Source organism: Canis lupus, chromosome 7 (assembly GCF_003254725.2).
Source record: "Canis lupus dingo isolate Sandy chromosome 7, ASM325472v2, whole genome shotgun sequence".
NCBI lineage: Eukaryota > Metazoa > Chordata > Mammalia > Carnivora > Canidae > Canis > Canis lupus.
The window spans coordinates 21,332,788-21,352,797 of NC_064249.1; the positions used below are offsets into that span (position 1 = coordinate 21,332,788).

At 45.1% G+C, this 20,010-nt stretch overlaps 1 protein-coding gene across 1 annotated transcript in view; it reads left to right on the forward strand.

Annotated features, from left to right (window-relative positions):
• The first annotated feature begins 1,459 nt into the window (after nucleotides 1–1,459).
• Nucleotides 1,460–20,010, forward strand: part of LOC112648551 (quinone oxidoreductase-like protein 2) — a 46,837-nt gene continuing 28,286 nt past the window's right edge. The window contains exon 1 of the mRNA XM_049112207.1: nucleotides 1,460–1,610. The gene's annotated coding sequence lies outside the window, so the exon portion shown is untranslated. The remainder of the gene's footprint in view (nucleotides 1,611–20,010) is intronic.

A 20,010-nucleotide genomic window follows, 5' to 3' on the forward strand; every position in this document is an offset into this window, starting at 1 on the left:
TTTTTATTTATTTAAATATTTTATTTATTTATTTGAGGGAGTGAGAGAGAGAGCACTAGCTAGAGTGGGTGGGGCGGATCAGAGAGAGAGAGGGAGAGGGAGAGGGAGAAGCAGACTCCCCACTGAGCAGGGAGCCCAAAGTGGGGCATGATTTCAGGACCCTGAGATTATGACCTGAGCTGAAGGCAGACGCTTAACCAACTGAGCCACCCAAGTGCCCATAAAAGTCAATTTTTAAAAAGTAGTGCCACCAGATGCTTAGTTCGGTCAGGGGTGAGACAGAAAGAGAATAAAATTGTTTAATGGGGTAGGTTTGTTTCCCCAAAAAATAGTCTAGCTGAGGGGAGCTGAGGTGACCTATGAGAAGTTTCAGAGTGAGAAAAAGCCGAACCAGATACACGTGTGGCACCAAGCTGTCAAATATACACATACATGTAAATAAATAAATATTCATCCCACTCATAACTGCTTGCCTTCCTCATTGGCCTCCCGCCTCTCCTAGGGATAGACAGACACTGACACAGTATTTCTGTCTTCATAAAGAAAGGCTAGCATCTAGGGAAATGACCTTGATAGACTGAACTATAAATATACGATTAATCAGAGCAATTTGCTCTTGAATTGTGCCCCCCTTCTCAATATCCCAAAGCAACTCTAGGAGAGAGGCAAAAAAGCACAATCACTAGCCACTTAAGGAGTGTGCAAGTAAAGGTCAAATATTCCAATGCAGTGGGGAAATTACCTGAGTCCTGGATCCAGAGAAAGTTAGTTTCCAGGATCGGCTAAATCTGAACAGATCCCACAGGCAGTGCCCCTTTGCCAAATGGTCTCAGTGTCCTAGAGCAACATACTAAGGAAAACCAGGTTAGGAGTTTCATCCGCACGTGACAGGCACCTCTGCTCTCTGCAAGACCGACCTGCGCAGCCCTAACTCCTGGGCCAGCCGTCTTAGCAGCGGCTGGGAGTCCTCCAGACTGTCTGGGGCGGGGGGGCCCGCTAAGCCTAAGTACCAGCCTATCTGCACTGATGGGAAAACAAAGTAGCAACCCGCAATCGCAGCTACTGGCGCTAAGAATAGCGAGTCACAGTCATTTGTTCTGTACTCTGCTCGGACGTGAGCATTATTTTTCAGGTCAAATGAATGCTCAATTGCACCCAACGATGAGCAGTCCTCCGCAATAAATGTCACCAAATGGACATTCCCCCCAGTGAAAAGAATATTTTCAGCGTGAAAGTTGAATACAGAAAGGGGAGCCCCTCATTCCTCGTTGCATAAGAAAGCGCCTCTGTGGCCAATTTAGCTGCTGTTTTACAAGTCAAAAGGTGGCCTTTCAACTGCCAGCACTGGTTCCTCCACGTGAGACTAAGGACCGAGCTGCTCCCTCTCCGCCTCTAGTGACCTGCTGAGTAATAAAGGTTTGTGGAGTCGCTTTGTTTCTTTCCTTTTGTTTTTGTTTTTTTTGTTTTGAAACCAGAACCGAGCTGACAGTCTTCCTGGGGGAAGGCAAGGGCAAGTTAAAATCCACCTCCAGCTCCGCGGGGAATGAAGACGCTGAGCCTCATTCCTGTCAGCAGGTGTGAGTCAGACACGCTGGGAGCAGCAAAATTGAGTAAGTAGCTGCCGTTTTGTCTCCAGTGTTCCCACCCCCACCGCACAGGAATAAAGAGCTGGAGAAAATGATCCAGGAGGACTGGGCGTCAGGCTGAATAGAAGGTCCCCGTTGAATGCTGCTTCATTATGCAACTTTTCCTTTCATTGAGGGATTCCAACTCTTGGTGGAACCGATTATGACGAGGAAAGGCTGACAGCCCTGGGAACCTGCAAAGCTGGCCTTTGATTTGTCGCTTGGAGGCCCAGTTTATCATTGGATTGTTGGTTAAGTGTAAGCATGTGAACTTGGCCGCCTGAGTCCCCAGTTTTTAAATCTAGAAACTGGGATCTGTAACCTTTGCCATTAGTGTTTATAGATAGTGCCTGAGGGGACGGACGATATCAAAATGCCCCTTTATTTTTTAAAAATGTTTTATTTAAATTCAATTTGCCAACATATAGAACACCCAGTGCGCATCTCATCATGTGCCCTCCTTAGTGCCCACCACCCAGTCACCTCATCCCCCCATCCTCCTCCCCTTCTGCAACTCTGTTTGTTTCCCAGAGTTAGGAATCTCTCATGATTTGTCTTCCTCTCCAGTTTTCCCCAGTCTCCCTCCTTTCCCTTAGAGTCCCTTTCACTATTTGTTATATTCCTCATATAAGTGAGACCATTGACTTCCCTGATTGACTTATTTTACTCAGCATAATACCCACCAGTTCCATCCATGTTGAAGCAAATGGTAGGTGTTCGTCCTTTCTGATGGCTGAGTAATAGTCCATTGTGTGTGTGTGTGTGTGTGTGTGTGCGCGTATGTGTATCACATCTTCTTTATCCATTCATCTGTCAAAACACATCGTGGCTCCTTCCACAGTTTGGCTATTATGGACATTGCCGCTATGAACATTGGGGTGCAGGTGTTCCATTGTTTCACTACATCTGTATCTTTGGGGTAGATGCCCAGTAGTGCAATTAAAATGCCCCTTATTAATCATCCCTTAAACCTCCCTGGAGATACTTTTTGCCTTCCAGTTTTTTTTTGCCACACTGGAGGCTTACCTTCCTGTGTCTCCTCATGGTCACTGCAGGATGGATGGTGCTTGGCTTCCTGTTTATATATCCCCCATGAGGAGAGCATCAGAGGAACCTATTCAAGACACGACTGTCCCATAACCAATTCTCTAGTGACAGAGATTGGAGCTGGACCTGGTTTTCATCCCATATCATTTATCATTTTTCTGTGCTTAAGCTTTAACTGTTTCATAAACTCTATGTAGTTCATCCTGAATATATATATATATATTTTAACAATCCTGAGGTCTTTTATTTTCTTTACAGTTATCATGCCATGAATTCATAGGGAATGGGTCCCAGCAGTTCAGGCTCCTTTCCGTTGGTTCTCACAGAGTGTGCTTCTCTGGGTGGGGCAGGCTGGTGCTTCAGTTGGACCCAAGTACCTTTCTCTTTGGCTTCCTTCTTTTTCTGATCATTTTCCTTCACACGCTTCAGGAAGCTATCTCAGCTCTTTGAGTGTTTAATATGCTCAATGTGGACATTAATTCTCTTGGCAAGAATCTTGTCCTTAACTTGTTTGTTTACAACAATGCCAACAGCATGCTGAGTAACACTGTAGACTCTTCCAGTTTTGCCATGGTAACATTTGTGGGGCATTCCTTTTTGAACAGTGCCCATTCCCTTGATGTCCACAATATCACCTTTCTTATAGATTTGCATGTATGTGGCCAAAGGAACAACTCTTATGTTTTCTAAAAGGCCTAGAGAACATACAGCAGGTACCTCTCCTCTTTCCCTTTGTGTTGGTCATTTTGGCGAATTACTGGAAGATAGCGGTTCCGGCCGAAAGGAAGTCATCCTGAATAAATTTTAAAAGGAAGGACCGACCTGTGGTACCTAGTTCATCCCAGCCAATGAGAAAATGGTCTATGAACCCTTTTACTTGTTTATTCTGAAGTTCCAAATTAAATGCAGAACTGCAGCAAATATTATTATTATTTTTAAGATTTTATTTATTCATTCATTAGAGACACACAGAGAGAGAGGTAGAGACACAGGCAGAGGGAGAAGCAGGCTCCATGCAGGGAGCCCGATGCGGGACTTGATTCCGGGGTCTCCAGGATCAGGCCCTGGGCTGAAGGCAGGCACCCAACCATTGAGCCACCTGGGCATCCTGGCACCAAATACTACTTTACAATTCTGTGATTCTCAAAGTGTACATCAAATATAGACTCTTGGACCTCACTCCAAATCTACTAAGGTTGAATCTTTGGGGCTTGGGGTAAGTATAATTGGCGAAGTTGCCACCATGTGATTGTGATGAGCACGCTTGGAGGAGAACCACAGAAAATGTTATTTACATCAAATGGGCCCCCGGTAACCCTGGTAAAGCCTTTCCTTTCTCAGGTAATGCTTAGTTCCTTCTGCCAGCCGCTTAGGCCACAGGCCTTGGCCTCATCCTTGACTTAACTTTTATTCTCATACCCCATGTCCCATCTATCAGCAAATCTTGTTGTCTCTACTTTCAAAATATATTCAGAGAAAAAAATATATATATTTCTATACTTAGGGCTCATCACTTTTGCTGATACTCTAATATAGTCTTTTTCTAAAAAAAGATTGTTTATTTATTTATTTATTTGAGAGAGAGAGAACATGAAGGGGGTGGGGTCAGAGGAAGAGGGAGAATCAGACTCCCCACTGAGCAGGGAGCAGGTTCTATCCCAGGAAGGGGGTGGGGGTTGGGAGGGGGGAGCAGGGAATCATGACCTGAGCCGAAGGCAGATGTTTAACCAACTAACTGAGCCATCCAGGGGTCCCACTAATATAGTCTTTTTTTTTTTTTTTTTAAAGATTTTTATTTATTTATGAGAGACACAGAAGAGGGAGAAGCAGGCTCCTCCAGGAGAGCCTGATGCTGAACTTGATCCCTGGACTCTGGGACCACACCCTGAGCCTAAGGCAGACACTCAACCACGGAACCACCCAGACATCCCTCTGATATAGTCTTTTATTCCTATATAGCAGCCAGGGTGAATCTGTTAAAATGTTAAGCCTAACATTTCATTCCTTGCCTCAAAAACTTCCTGTGGTTTACTCCTCCTTTCATTCAGAGTAAAAGGCAAAATCAATTTAGCATGGCATTTGGGGCTCTTTGGACCTAGAACCTGCCACTTGTCTGCCCTCTCCTCCTATACTATCCTACTTTAGCCACGGTGGCCTCTGCTGTTCTAGGCATGGTCTCACTTCAGGTCCTTTGCACTGGCTCTCCTCTCTTCCATAGACATCCACAGGGCTAACTCTATCACCTCCTCTGAGTTGTCCAACAATCACCTTCTCAATGGCCAGCTTCTGAATACCGTGGCCACCCTATCACAGCCCCTCACCCCAACTCTCCCCAGTGCTCTTTACTCTGATCCAGTTTTTTTCTCCCAAAGCACTTATCACCTTTCAATATATCACATAATCTATTTATTGTATTTTGTTTATTACCTTCTCTAGGGAGAATATCAATAAGCCCCATGAGGGCAGGAATCTGTTTGTTTCCTAGTACAGCCCAAGCACTCAAAACACTACTTCGTACATAGTAAATGCTTGATAAATATTTGTAGTACTTAATGTATGAAGATTCTCAAATCCTGAGAGAGCAAACCAGGAATGTGATCTACCTTGCAGAGTGCTGCCTCCACAGAGTTTGATCCTAATTGTATTTGCCACTGTGAGGACAATCAGAGCTTATGTGATATTTTTAAACTTTGCAGTGCAGGGTAGGATACCATAAAATATGCTACTCCCGGTTTTCAAATCAAGAACTCAGAGCTGTTGAACTACTTCTATGCTGACAACCAACAGCTAAATCAAAAATAGTTGCTGGAGTTAACTATATTTCAATTAAAACTTTTTTTTTAAATAGCTGCTAGAAATTTCACTTTAGCTGCAGGCCTCTGTGTTGTTACATGAGAAATGGGGGTGAAACAGAATATGTCATTAGTCCTGTGACCTCCAGCTCCTATGAGGTGGGTAGGGGTCAAAAGCCAAACTGTTGGAGAGTCCTTCTCTGAAATGAGTTAGTAATAGAATCTCCATTTACCACAGAGAAAATGTTAAGAAAAAAGAGAGAGATCGCACTTCACAGATCTATTTTTATTTTATTGGGCTGTGTCACAATCTCCCCTCAGAACGGTTAGCCCCGCCGCCGGGCAGAAAGATCAAGAACATCCCAACAGTGGTTAGAGACAGCAGAGCAGCACTCACCCCCAGTTGGAAGCAGTCTCTAGAACCTCCCCCGTCCTGGGACAATGCTCTTAATTAGCGGCACCACATTTCCCAGAGAACAAAAGCTCCCCACCCCTCACCGGAAAAGCTTTTCCAGGAGATATCTCATTGGGGAAGCGCCAGGCACACAACAGAGAGAGGAGAACATACAGGCTGTTCTGAGCTCTGCAAAGAGACACAAACTGTGGATTCTCTAGGGAGCCGCAGAGGTTAGCGGCACATTTTACATCCACGTGACAGGCATGTGCTCCACATACCCTGAGGTGACCAACTTCAGAGGGCCCCTTCCCTCCTCCCTCTCCCTCAGCCACTAGCTGGGGTTAGGAGCCTCGAGGGTGGCCAAATAAACGGGACTGATCTTTAGAACTGAGCATCTGCAGGAGCAATAGGGAAGGAACAGGGAGTTTATTTCAGGTGACAGACATTGAGCAGGCCCCTATTTTTTTCCTGAGACTATAATAATATTTCTGGAATGGGGATGCTTGAATCATATGTCTCTTCGTATCACTGTGTGGGAAGTCTCAGTTATGAGCCCAACAACCGAAGTGAGGGGGTGCTTATAGGACTTAGTGGGGGGCCGTGCAAAGAGTCTGGAAGCTAGGGGGCGGGAGAGGAAGCGGGTGGCAGCAGAGAAGGCAGTGAAGGGGGAAGGTCCGCCTCACCTGAGCCTGTCTGGGGAAGGAAAAGGATAAGGCTGACAAGTCTTCTCTCCACAACTTTGCTCCTTCCCATTGAATGTGTTTTTTGAAAAACACAGAAAAAAAAAAAAAAAAAAACAATCTCGTTGAAGTGCCTCTTCCTGAGCGTGTCCACTGTCAGGAAAGGAAAATCGAAACGCTCAAATATTCTATTTTTGTGCCCAAGGCTCCAGGCGCTGCACATAGACCCTTCCTTGCTCTGAAGCAAAGGAAACTGGGCATGAGGCCTGCTGTCTCCGCGGAGGCCGGAATTGAGGAACTGTGTTACTCGAAGGCCTGTTCTCCACAAGGCCTCCATTTTAGGACATGAGGAGAGGGCTCAGGGCGCCTGGGACCTGCCGAGGGTGGAGCTCGTAGCAAAGAAAAGGAGTGCCTCTCTGATGAAGCTCTAGGCAAACAGTCGTGGAGTCGTGGAGCTCGGCTTTAATTGGAAGGCTCAATCAGCTGCATTAGTATTCTGCTTCTTTTGGGCCTGTGGGTTTATTGCCTTCACCTGCCTCTCGGCTACCAGGTAGATAAGGATGGGAGGCCTGATTCAGAAGCCTGCGGTTTGATGTGTGGGCCAAGTGAAAGTAAGTCAGTAATAAGAGCAATAAAACAGCAGTTACCCGGCTAGATAAGGCCTCTCTTTGGACTGTTCCTGTCAGTTTTGTGCATCAGTTCACAGGTCTGTAGCTTCCCCTCTGGATTGCCTTGAACTGGTTTGGTGGCGGTGCTGAGGGCCTCCAACCTAGGGGCAAGGGGTTCAGGTGGCTCCTCCTCTCCATCCAGGGGTGGCCCTGCCCCCTCCCCTCTTTGCCAGAAATTGCCTTTTGTGAGGATCCTAGTGCACGCCAGAGGGACCGATGGGTTTGTGACAGCCACATCTCTGGGGCTTTTCTGCCTCCTTTGTCAGCTGGCATGTGAGGCCCACTTAAAAAGAGACCTCTGTGTTTAAAGCGTTTCCTGGGAAGCCAGTGATTGAGGATGGAGGAAGGAAACGAGAAAGTTCCAATTGAAGAAAGAGGCGGATACCTCCGGCTTTGCTGGCTTATTAATATACTGAGGTAGCCCTGACCCTGGCTGGCAGAGGCAGAGCTGGTCACAGCACTAAGCCTGCTCACAACCTTTCAATTGCTCCCCAGAGTCCTTAGGGTAACCCTGAGGGATGTCCCAAGAGGATTTACAAGGCTCTACGGGAGCTGGCCCTGCTTGCCCTGTGCCCCACCTCACCCCGCCCCCTTACCCCACCACTCCACCAGTTCCACTGAATTTCTTTCAGTTCCTCAAATGTGGTCTGCTTCCTCTCTTCCCCAACTTCCAAACACGCCTCTTCTTGCTGCTCCTAACTCATCGGCAAGTTTTTGCAAACTTGTATTGAACATTTCTACCCCAGGGGAGCCGTCCTTCACCCCCCCGCCCCCCCACTCTGGATGAGGTTTCTCTATGAGCTTCCACAGACCTCCTACTTAACTGATTACTTACACACTACTTTGTAATTACACGTTTGTCTGTCTCTCCTAACTGGATTGTAAACACCCGAAGGCAGCACGAAGTCATCTGTCTTGCCCACCGTTGTTTTCCCAGGGCACGGCCAGTGCCTGGCACACGGTAGTGCTCTACAAGTGTTTGTTGAACACATGGGCATTATGCCAGTATGACAACAGAAGGTCCAGTGGTCCTTCCCATGTTTGCATTTACCATGTTTATTTGAGTTAAGTCCCTGCTGAGACACAAGGAAAGGCCCTGAATTAGACAGACATGGTGCAGTTGAGCTGGCCTGCCCTCCCTTCTTCCTTCTTTCTCATCCCACCTTTTCCTCAATTCCTTCCCAAAGATTCTTGGTTTTCCCCAGTTATCCCAGTCAGCTTAGGGCCCCTCATGGAGCAATTTGTTTGTGTCTAGACTGACACTTGTCTCAGAGTTAGTTATTGGTTATATATTTTTTAATTTGAAAATTAGTTAATTAATTTTTAAAAAAGATTTTATTATTCATGAGAGATGGAGAGAGAGGCAGAGACACAGGCAGAGAGAGAAGCAGGCTCCATGCAGGGAGCCCGATATGGGACTCGATTCCGGGACTCCGGGATCACACCCTGAGCCAAAGGCAGGTGCTCAACCGCTGAGCCACCCAGGCGTCCCTGAAAATTAATTTAATATTAGTTATATCTTAAGTGATTTCATATGTATGCCTTATCTTTCCCACATTTTTCTCGAGAGTAGAAAGAATGTCTTCTTTTATCAATCCCTTCTTTAGTACCCAGTGTGGTACACAATTTTAAATATTTATTTATTTTTATATTTTATTTATTTATTCACGAGAGACACAGACAGAGAGAGAGGCAGAGACACAGGCAGAGGGAGAAGCAGGCTCCATGCAGGGAGTCCGACGTGGGATTCGATCCTGGGTCTCCAGGATCACGCCACCCTGGGCTGAAGGCGGTGCTAAACTGCTGAGCTTCCCTCACCCCCCCCCCTCCCCCGGGCTGCCCAATTTTAAATATTTAATGAGTAAACATAGGATGACTTGAAGTCGCATTTTTCTTTACATGTTGTGTTTGTTACAGTCCCGCCGTGGAAATGCATGGTCAATGTATTTGGTGATGTGGCAATTGGGAAAAGTTTCTTAAAGGAAACTGTGCTTCCAGGATGGGCTTGGAAATTGTAACCCAGAACTATGTGCAGCCCTGGTCGGTTGGCAGAAGCTGAGAGCCCACAGCCTGGGAAAAATGTTGTTCCAGGGTGCCCTCTAGCGATCCAAGGCACCACTAGGTCAGCAGCCAGGACCAGAGGCTCTTGAACTTCAGCAGGAAGCAGAATCATGGTGGGAGCTGATAACACTAGAGACACCAGGATGCCAAGCCATCGGGGAGACCGATCCTCTTAATCAGCATTTTTAAGGATCTGATGCACAGTCTTCAGATCACACTGCAAAATATCAACTAGGTGATGCCCATTAGAGAAAATGTTCCAGATATGCAGTCTGAGGACACCCAATGTCATTCTTTTGCTTATAGGGATGGATCCCGTGATCCTTGCTCACAGGTCAAGTGTGGACCTCAGTGAGAAAGAGAGAGACTCAGAGGTGGCCTAGATCTGGTATAAAGTACGGTCTGGGACACACAAGAGCAGCAAGCAGCATTTTTAGCTGGACCATTGAGTAAATGTTTTAAAAAGGACTGTTACTTTCTCTTGATGTCTATTCTCCAATCAAGAGAAAGGACGCCCCTCTTTTCTTCTTGTGCCTTTGCTGGCCATGGGCACCTGGTTTCTATTGAGCACATGTTCCAGGGCCAACTCTATGTTTGACTGTTCCCGTATATTTGTGAAAGTCCCTGGAATCAACACAAGTGAGGTATTCCTTATGCCATACAAGCAGAGAGAAGGATTGCTGGACAACTGGTTCAAGCATAGGCAACTGCTAGAATTTACTTTTGTGTGTTCTGTCCTGTTAAGCCAATATGCTAGAAAGATAAAGCAACAACCTCATCCTTTTCTCCATTGTAAAAAGAGCTAATTGATGCTCAGAAATCCAGTAGACAATTTTTTATAAAGATTTTATTGATTAAAAAAAAGATTTTATTGATTTGAGAGAGAGAGAAGAGAGAGAGAGAGAGAGAGAGAGAGAGAGAGAGAAAGTGCATAAGCCAGCACAAGCAGGGGGAGGAGTAGGGGGAGAGGGAGAAGCAGGTTCTCCGCTGAGCAGGGAGCTGGACTCAGGCCTTGGTCCCAGGACCCTGGGATCATGACCTGGGCCGAAGCAAACATTTCACTGATTGAACCACCCAGGCGCTCCCCAGTAGACTATTTTTTGAAAAATTGTATCTGAGTCCCCATCAGTATTTCCTCCTGCTTAATAATTTCCCAATTAAAGGCTGCTGCTTTAATTAGGGATTGTTAGCACATTAAAATGTTTGTTGAACTTTGAAAGGTGATAAATCACTCTGATGATTTGCAATCTAATACTCAAGTCTCATTATTTTATGTGCTTTTTCATGTACTAATAGCACCTAATGAATTCAGTTAAATGGTAAAACCACATTTATTGAGTGTCTCCTATGTGTCTGGACACTGTGTTAGGCTGTGGAAATATAAAGGAAGCTAGGAAAGCCTGAGTGCTGACCCCACCAGGGTCGGGGCTTAGAGGGGACATTACCTCTGATGCAGTGTAATGAGTACCGTGCCAGAAACATGAACCCAGGGCTAGGATAGCACAGGACAATTACGACTCTCCATGGGAACCAGTTGATAGAGAAATGCTATCACAGATCCACTCTAATATTCTAATAATTGATGAACATTAGTATTTTTCATGAGGAATTGGATAAAACCGTGTCATTCATTTTCAAATGATCTTGGACACAAGAGTTCTCAAATCTCTCTTCTCCAAAATAGCAATGTTGTCTTTCACACCCCCACCCCCATTATTTTATCTTTAAAACAAAACATTAGGTGCTGGCCTGACACCATCTGATTTCTCTCCTGTTCATTTGCTTGTCTGGAAAACTTTAAGCATAGGCTCGCAGAGCCCTTAATGAGAAAGCTCATTAGAAAGCCGTCTGAAATGGGGAAACAAATTACATGCACAACACAGTCCCCTCTTTCCTCTCCATTTCCTTCTCCCCCTCCCAGGGTTAGAAATGACAAGGCGAAGTGACTCATCGGGTCAAAACAAAGCACTGCCGAATGGGTCTGTCTTTACCTTGTTGCTTTGATGACATTTATCTTGCTTCACTGCAGCACTAAAATGTTGCCCAAACAGCAGGAGGGCCTCGTGCTTGTAATGATGGCCTTATAAAGCCTTTGATTGTGTGTATTTGGGTGGAACTTGAGCTTGTAATTGGCCATGCACACATTGTCTGATTTCAGAGCCTCTCCCTAGAAAGCTTGTTTATTCCTGGTGCAGAGGGGCGTTTCCTTCCTTCCAGGTGTATCTGTGGCTACCTTATGAAAGTTTCCTCTGGAGGATTATTTCAGGATGGTAGTGGTCCTATTCAGAGCCGGCCCAGCTGCAAAGTCCTTCTCTAACCCCTCCAATCAGGAGTCTCCTGAGCCAGGGTAGACTTCCTGCCTCCTGGCTCAAAAGGAAGTGATGGCAGTGACTGTCCACTGGGAGGAAGAAATGGGAGGTGGTTTTCTTTTTTTTTTCTTCCTTCTTCTCTTATCCTGGAGTTTGCAAAAGGAAGGCTACAAACACCAAACAATCCTTCCACACCTGGTAGCAAGGCACTGTTTGTGGGGAAGAAGGAAATCCTTCCTGCCATCTTGCCTATTGATTTCTATAATTTGCTGGTTGAAGCACTTAGGATTAAATACTTGCAATGGGGTTCTTTTCTGTGCTGAGGGAGAGAGACTGACTCCTTTAAAGTAAGAAGACGAGGGTCTATCACATATTTGGCTCTTTTCCATTTTTTAAAATTATTTTTATTTTTTTAGAGGAGGCTCCACGCCCAACATGGGGCTTGAACTCATAACCCTGAAATCAAGAGTGGCATGCTTTACCAGCTGAGCCAGCCAGGAGCTCCCTAGCTGTTTGACTCTTGAGAATTTGCAAAACACCTCCAAACCCAAGTATCTCTCATGTGCCAGGCCCGGAGCCAGGCACCAAGAATGTAAACATGGAGAAGTCACTGAATCCATCCTGAACTTGTTCCTAATCTGGGGAACATGGACACACAAATAGTCCCAACACAACATGTTCCGTGCTTTCCCGAAGCCATGGAAGAGTGGCCAAGAAGGCAAGAGGAGGGGGAGAAGAGCAAGAAAAAGGTGAGAGGTGGGGACACTGTGGTTAGGGAGGTCCCATGGATTGGAAGCTCCAGCAGGATTTTTTAAAAAAATATTTTATTTATTCATTCATGAGAGACACAGAAAGAGAGAGGCAGAGACACAGGCATAGGGAGAAGCAGGCTCCATGTGGGGAGCCCGATGTGGGACTCAATCCCATGACTTCAGGATCATGCCCTGTGCGGAAGGCAGCTTCAACCGCTGAGCCACCCAGGCGTCCCTCCAGCAGGATTTTGAAGATGAAAAGTGAGTTCATGTAGAGAGAGAGGGCTGGTAGAAAAAAACATTGGTAGCAAGGGCAAGGCTGAGAAGGAGTGGGCTCAATAGGAGGAAACTGGCAGAGACTGGCTCCAAATGCTGCTAGAGGCTCGTGATGGTGTGGACGGACTGGCATCCATTGGACTGATTGGACTGGACATATGGACATCGGTAGTGATGGTACCGAGAACAACTTCAGGGCACTTAGGGGAAGATCCCAGGGGAGAGTGAGTGAAGGGAAGAAGAGCAATGGGGCTGCGGTGGGGGGGGGGGGGCGGTGCGTGGAGATGAATAGAGTGTTAGCTGGAGAGGGAAGAGGGATGAAGGAAAGTCTTCCTTGTTTCGGTCTCTAACTGAAACTTGGTATGGTTCTATACCCCAGGGCGGGAGGCGGTGGCGAGGGAAGAGTTAATTTAAAGCAGCCAGATGGGATCAAATAGGGTTAATTCCTACCTTGTAGTCCTTCTGAGGATTAAATGAGATCCACCCCCAGGCCAACCCTTTCTGTAAAGAGATACACACATGTGAAATATGATTATCCTGCTATTGAAATAAAACCTCCACGCAGCGCAAGGCTGCTGAGTTGGGCAAATCTCCCTTATCTCCCTTATCACTTGGCAGCTCTCAGAGGCCAATCTCCCTCTCGGTAGCCTTTTTGTGTGCGTGCTGCTTTCCTATTTCCTCTTGCCACCACTTTAGACCGAGAACCCAAGAATGAACTGAGCCCTTCTCGACATTTCTTCCTGCCAACAACACAACTCACCAGTTCCTCTGGATCACGGCAGGAAGTTGGGGGCTGATAAGTGAGAAGCATTAAGGGAGGGGCTCAAGCCTTCTTATTGTTAAGAGGTGGGGCTCACGTCCAGACCTCTTGGAAACTTGCTTTGTCAGTTGATCGGCTTTTCATCGGATAGATAACCCCAGAGCTACCTGGGTCATCAGGACTCTGAAGTAGCCTGGCCCATCACAGACACAAGTGGCATCCTTTTCCTTCTTCATGGATGAACTGGGAGTCCCACCAGGGCGGAGATTTTTTGTATGTTATGCTCACTGCTGTATCCCCAGTGACTAGAACAGTGTCTGGCACATGGATGGTATCTATTAAATATGTGTAAAGTGAATGAATTCACCCAATCATTCATCCTTTCATCGATTCAATCAAAATGAGTGTGTCCTATGAGTGTGTCCTAACCAAGCCCATCCTAGATAAACAGAGATAAGTAATACTTGCTACTTTTTTTAAGATTGATTAATTAATTAATTAACTTATTTATTTATGATAGACATAGAGAGAGAGGCAGAGGAGACACAGGAGGAGGGAGAAGCAGGCTCTATGCCAGGAGCCCAACCTGGGACTCGATCCTGGGACTCTAGGATCGCGCCCTGGGCCAAAGGCAGGTGCTAAACCGCTGAGCCACCCAGGGATCCCTACTTGCTACTTTTTAAAAAATGTAGGGGCACCTGGGGGGCTCAGTGGTTGAGCGTCTGCCTTTGGCTCAGATAATGATTCCAGGGTCCTGGGATTGGTCCCACATCCGGCTCCCCACAGGGAGCCTGCTTCTTCCTCTGCCTGTTTCTGCCTCTCCTTCGATGTCTCTCTTGAATAAATAAATAAAATCTTTTTAAAAATGTATATTCTGTGCCAGGCACTTTACATAGAATAGTAATCACAATCACTTTACAAATGGAGAAACTGAGACTCAGAAAGAAGATGCTTGGAGGAGGATATACAGCTGAGAAGTGGTGAAGCTGGAAACCTATATGCCCTTGTTACATACTACCTGCTTCTCCAGCCTGGTCTCTCCACATTCTCTAGCTCAAGCCATAATTTTAGTCATAGCTGACCATTTACAGTGTCTTGAACATGCCACATTCTCTCTCCTGTGCGCCTTTGCTTGGGACTTGTTTAGCTGTGCCTTCTGTCTGCTGATTTCTTCCTCTTCTTTTCTCTGGGAGGCTCTCTTGAAATGATGCTCTCCAGCTGGGGTAGGTTGACCTTCCCCTGTGCTGCCCCAGCCCCTTTGCAGCCCACTGTCACAGGACATATCACAGGCATCTTTGATGCCTAATTAAATGTGCCTCGCTCCATTAGATGGTGAGAGGTTCAAGGGCTGGGACTGTCTTCGTAGTGGGAGCTGCCATCTACTGAGTGCTGCCATGTACTCCCTTCCCTTGCTTAATTCTCAACCACCACCTGAGGTGGGGATTACTGTTCTTGCCTCCCATATGAGGATATGGAAGCCCAGAGAGGATAAATAACTTTCCCAAAGTCATCATAAGTAAGCAGCTAAGTCGGAATCACACATAAGTACGTGTGATTTCAAGGCCCCAATTCTTTTTGCTTTGCTATGCTAGCATCAGACCTATCCATGATGCTCACAGCTCAGCTGCTGGGATAGAAAGACAGATAAATACTACCTGAATAAAGAAATTAGCAAGCTAATACAGGTTTATACGACATTCTCTGGGAAAACACACGGAAGGGAAGAATTTGTTCTCCCTCGGGGAGGAGGGGTTGGAAAAGCTTCATAAAGTTGCCAGAATGCTTGGGAACTTGTAAACTGGTTCCATAATTATAGTTTAAGATGGAAAATAGATCCCTGCATCAAATACTGGTGATTAGTTTTGGGGGCCATGGCAGCTATTTGTTCGGGCCACCACTGCTTCCAAATTGGCCCGTCAGGGTGCCAGGAATTTTGCCCAAATGCCTGCTGGTACCTGCTGAAGTGATGGCTGGTAACCAGGCAACCCGGTCAGCACATTGTTTCATTAAAATCGTGTGTGTGTGTGTGTGTGTGTGTGTGTGTGTGTGTGTGTGTGAAAACTACTTCACATAATCACAGTCTTCATCTCACATATGATATTTCAAATCTAAATGAAAACCATCCATTTTCAAGCTTATGGCTACCTGGAATAGGGTAGTAACTCCTAATCATGTGTTCCTTGCCTGCTCCTGTCTCTCAACTGCACACATCCCTGGAGGCTGCTGTCTCTATATTCTCTCCTTCAGGGAGTTCCTCTCTTTTCTAGGCTAGAACTACTGTAAAATTCCTATAAAATTAAGCTTAAAACCACCAGCAAAGCATGGCTTTAAAACGTACACTACAAAAGCTTCTTTGTTTGCTCTGGAGGGGGATGTGTGGGGAGGCACAGTGGGCGGCTGGTACCCAGATACCGGTGTCGTGGCTCGGGCATCGGGCAATCCGGAGGCTTCCCTAACTGGCTCCATTTCCTAACTGTGGCCTTGGGCAAGTTACTGACTTCACCTCCTTAAGCCTACATTCCTGATCCATGAAAGAGTGAAAATAATAGTATACCAGTAGCAGGATGATTGCAGGACTAATGAAATCATGCAAAAGCACTTATTGACTGGTTTGTAATGTTACCAATAAGCGCTAGTTGTAATGATAATTATTATTACACTTAACAATGGCAGGATGAACCAATCTGGGTGACAGTGATTTGCAACCTATGAAGCTCTGTGAAAATGTGAAATAGTATTATTATGGTGTCTAGTGTTGAGTGAATGCCAAAGAGCTTGGTAGAAAGAGAAACAAGCAGGAAATCAGGAAAGCTGGATCCTTTTTCTTTCTTTTTCTAAAGGTTTTATTTATTTATTTGAGAGAGAGAAAGAGAGTGCACAGGAGCAGAGGAGAGGGTGTAGAGGGAGAGGGAGAAGCAGACTCCCCACTGAGCAGGGAGCCCAATTCCAGGACTCTGAGATCATGACCTGAGCGGAAGGCAGGTGCTTAACTGACTGAGTCACCCAGACACCCCAGGAAAGCCAGATCTTAATGCTACTCTTGCCATTAACCCTGCACTGTGACCTCGGGCCAGTCTCTTTCTGAGCCTCAGCTTTCTGGCTTGTAAGTAAAGCAGTTTGATTAGATTATCTTGAGATCAATCCCAGCTCTGAAATTCTATGATTCCATGAATATTGGAGCAAATAAGTGACATAGCACAGCTTACACAGTTTTTGGAATAGAGTGGAAGGTCAATACATACTATGTGGTTCATGCCTGAGGTTGATAAAAGTTAACCCCAACTGCAGCGATCAGAAAGAGCAATCTGGGGGAATTCAGTGAAAAGGCAAACTAATCTGCCACACCTCGGGAATCTTGGAGGACATTACTGTGGCAGAAAGTAATAATTTCTATCATCTATAATGGCAATACTAAACTCAAAAGTAATAATTTCTATCTATAATGGCAATACTAAACTGGGACACAGTCTCTATTCCCGAGGAGCTGACAAACTATTGGATAAAGCATTATAATGGTGGGGATACCTTTACATTTTCGGTATAATCCTGTATAGTGCTAATATTGCTCATAGATTATTTGTCCATTGTTCTGTAAAAATATAGCTGCTTGTGTATTCACCTCTGACTTTGCTTCTCCACCCTCAGCCCTCCAGCAGCTTCTGGACGTTAAATATTATCTCTTCATGTGAGTGGTACCAGAAGGAAGAGTCATATATTACTCTTTTACTTCCTAGGAGCCCCTTGAACTGGTTTGCAGGGCAGCTCTGGATTCTTTCTTATTCTTTTCAGAGGACAGATCAGTTGAGATATGGCTGCTTGGCCTGAGTCTTCCCCAGGGCTCCAATTTTATTTTTCCTGTCCACTCTGCCCCTTGGCCCTCAATTAAGACAAAATAACCAGAAATGATAACAATAACTAGACAGTGCAGTGTGGTGGCAGCACTTCGATCAATCCATGGATAGGCTAAATATTTCTTTTGCTACTATAGCAACTACTATTGAATGCCTTGTCACTTACCTTTGAAACTCTTTGGAAATGTGGAAGTGGTTTTGCATGTAAATGCTTAAATCACCTCATTTAGTGAAGACACTTTCATCTCCCTCCAAGATTCTTCTTAAAGAGACTTTTACTATTTTTTTCAGATATCATTAGAAATGTAGAATGCCGTATTGATAGATTTCCCCCAAACTCACTGATTTTCATACTCCCTGAGAGTGACAAGGATATTATGAAAACCACAATAGAAAGAATTTCCATAAAAATACTTAATCAAAAATAAAAGACCTGATGCTTAAAGATACTTCCAATTATCTGGAAAATTGATGAGATAATTGAGTGCTCATTTAACAATTCGTTAGATAAACATGTATTAAATGCCTAAAAGTATTGTATGTGCAGAGCCCTTCAAACATAAAAGAGATTAAGAAATGGTTGCTACTTTCAAGGAGTTCAATTAAAAATTGCTTGCTTTATATCTTGTACAAATACCTAATATTTTATAAAACATTTTCCATATGTAGCAACTCATTTCATCCTCAGAACAATCAATCCTTGTTTCACACTTCATAAACTTGAGGTTTATTGTTGCTCACTGTTATTTGGCAACCAGAATGTTCATTTTGATTCCTGGTTTGATTTTATGTGCTTCATGACTAAGAGTTCACAAAGCATTCATTGGAAATAAAGTTTTTTCATCTTCTTGCTCTCTAGTCCTTGCTCCTCTTAGGTCTGAGTTCCCTCCTGAAAGTGTCAAGGGCTAAAATGACTTTTCAAATTCTCTGGCAGGGACCTCTACTGCACACCTGTGGTGGGGACCTGATTCTTGATTTCCTCTCCCTTTTTATTTTTTATTTTTAAAAAAGATTTATTAATTTATTTATTCATGAGAGACATAGAGAGGCAGAGACATATAGGCAGAGGGAGAAGCAGGCTCTTTGCAGGAGCCGGATACAGACTTGATCCTGGGATTACAACCTGAGTGGAAGGCAGCCACCCAACTGCTGAGCCACCCAGGCATCCCTTACTTTTTAATTTCTTAAAAAATATTTTATTTATTTATTTGACACAGAGAGAGAGAGCATAAGCAGGAGGAGGTGCAAGCAGAGGCAGAGAAGCAGGCTCCTTATAGAGCAGGGAGCCCGATGTAGGGCTCAGTCCCAGGACTCCAGGATCATGACCTGAGCTGAAAGAAGGCAGACACTTAACCAACTGAGCCAACCAGTTGCCCTTTGTTTTTTTTTTTTTTTTTTTTTTTTAATTTATTTATTCATGATAGTCACACGGAGAGAAAGAGAGAGGCAGAGACACAGGCAGAGGGAGAAGCAGGCTCCAAGCACCGGGAGCCCGATGTGGGATTCGATCCCAGGTCTCCAGGATCGCGCCCTGGGCCAAAGGCAGGCGCCAAACCGCTGCGCCACCCAGGGATCCCTGCCCTTTGGATTCCTCTCTTACCCAAACTTCTAGACCAGAATTCAGGAGTACATTGCTACTTCATTTTCGCTTTCTAATTTCCCTTTATTCCACTCCTGATCATTCCTTCCAGGTCATTTGCCATCTTGGGCTATTTTCTACCAAAAGGTTGAAAGAATTGGGCAATTCTGGATTTATCCTGTCCCATGTTTTCATGTAGAGAGGAGGAAACTGGGGCTCACAGCCATCAGTTGTAATGCCAAAGCCACACAGATAGGTGGTAGAGCTGGACTTGAACCCGAGAGGCTATGTTTTTTGACCAGATGTCTTTTAAAGACATCAAGTTGTGTTTAAAAGCCATCTATCAAATGATATACTACTCTTCCTCCTCGGATTAAGAGCTTCTTTTACCTTGCTAACATGTAAACATTTGGTTACTGTTACAACAGAAATCTACCCAGTTTTATAATGTTTCACAGATCACATGGTTGTGTTTTTCCAGAGTATACGTGTTCACCAAGGAATTAAGTAGTGACTGAGTCCATTACTGAGCATCTACTATGTACCAGGCATAACAGAGGCATCAGGAATATAAAAACCACCAGCTTTGGGCCTGCCTTTAATTGAAAGTATTCTTTGGATCTGTGTAAGATCATTCAACCGTGGATTAATTTATTTTTATTTTTTTAAAAATCTTTATTTATTTATGATAGTCACAGAGAGAGAGAGAGAGAGAGAGAGACAGACAGAGACACAGGCAGAGGGAGAAGCAGGCTCCATGCACCAGGAGCCCTACGTGGGATTCGATCCCGGGTCTCCAGGATCGCGCCCTGGGCCAAAGGGAGGCGCTAAACCACTGCGCTACCCAGGGATCCCTCAACCGTGGATTACTAGTAACCAAATAATTTTAGTGTAAATAGTCCTGCAAATGTGAGAAAAATTAGTAACAAGAAGAACTGAGCTCCGGTAAGGTGTTGATGCAGTCCTTGCGGCCTTTAACCCGAACATTTAGGATTTCGCAGCGCAGAGGACCCAAGAAGTGCTATTTGACTGTCACCAACCGTGGTTTTATTTTTATTTATTTATTTTTTAAAGATTTTATTTATTTATTCATGAGAGACACACACAGAGAGAGGCAGAGACACAGGCAGGAGGGAGAAGCAGGCTCCATGCACCGGGAGCCCGACGTGGGATTCGATCCTGGGTCTCCAGGATCACACCACGGGCTGAAGGC